At 40.1% G+C, this 1,313-nt stretch overlaps 1 protein-coding gene across 4 annotated transcripts in view; it reads left to right on the top strand.

The window, feature by feature from the left end:
* Nucleotides 1–1,313, top strand: part of cp110 (centriolar coiled-coil protein 110) — a 17,598-nt gene that overhangs the window by 14,202 nt on the left and 2,083 nt on the right. The gene's annotated exons all lie outside the window — the stretch shown is intronic.

Here is a 1,313-nt window from a genome sequence, read left to right on the forward strand (position 1 = left end):
GGTTAGATTTTTTTTTTTTTTTTTTCGGGATAGTTTCTTTGTATTATTATTTGTGGGGAGGCTAGATATTTGTATTTATTTTTTGTGATTTGTGTTTTTTTCAGGGCATAGGTTTTTAAAAATATTTTTTGGGTGGTTAGACATTAGTGATTTGATATTTTTCTTTTTTTCTTTATATATTACGGATGAATGTGAGTTGTGGATCTGTGCGGAGCATCTGATGGTTGGATGAGGGGATTTTAAAGCTTCATTCGTGAGTTTTGTCTGTGTGTTTCAGGATAATAAAGTGAAGGGATCCCTCTCTGCCGCCACCAGAAAAGCATTAGAACGCAAGAAACTCATGTGAGTGAATCTGCAAGAAACACTCATCACATCAGTCAGTCACCACATCACATCACAATCAGTGCATCACATCCAGTGGTTAAACGGATCGTAGTTGATCCGTGAGTCATACGGACCAAGCCCCACGGTTGGGCACGCATGTGATCTGCGGATTAATTGCAAAATTTAACCATAATAGAGTATAAGTTTATCTTTTGTTCGTATTTACACAAGCAAGCGAATTTTAAACTATTCCAGAGAGAAAAGGCGAAGGGAACTCGATTCGTTATTCACACGCTGTTCTCTACACGCACAGCCGCACACACAGCACTCGGTACGTCACGTCATCACATCAGTCAGTACATCACATCAGTACATTACATCATCACATCACAATCAGTACATTCCATCACATCAGTCAGAACATCACATCATCCCATCAGTCAGTACATCACATCAGTCAGCACTCGGTACGTCACGTCATCACATCACAATCAGTACATTCCATCACATCAGTCAGTACATCACATCATCACATCAGTCAGTACATCACATCACACTCAGTATGTCTCATCACATCACGGTCAGTACATCACATCGCACTCAGTACATCACATCACATCATCTTATCACAATCAGTACATCACATCATCACATCAGTCAGTACATCACATCATCACATCAGTCAGTACATCACATCATCACATCAGTCAGTACATCACATCATCACATCAGTCAGTACATCACATCATCACATCAGTCAGTACATCACATCATCACATCAGTCAGTACATCACATCATCACATCAGTACATCACATCGCACTCTACGTCACATCATAACATCATGGTCAATACATCACATCAGTCAGTACATCACATCATAACATCAGTCAGCACATCACATCAGTACATCACATCGCACTCAGTACGTCACATCATCACATCAGTCAGTACATCACATCATCACATCAGTACATCACATCGCACTCT

Source organism: Sinocyclocheilus rhinocerous, unplaced genomic scaffold (genome assembly GCF_001515625.1).
Source record: "Sinocyclocheilus rhinocerous isolate Xijiao unplaced genomic scaffold, SAMN03320098_v1.1 scaffold2027, whole genome shotgun sequence".
Taxonomy (NCBI): domain Eukaryota; kingdom Metazoa; phylum Chordata; class Actinopteri; order Cypriniformes; family Cyprinidae; genus Sinocyclocheilus; species Sinocyclocheilus rhinocerous.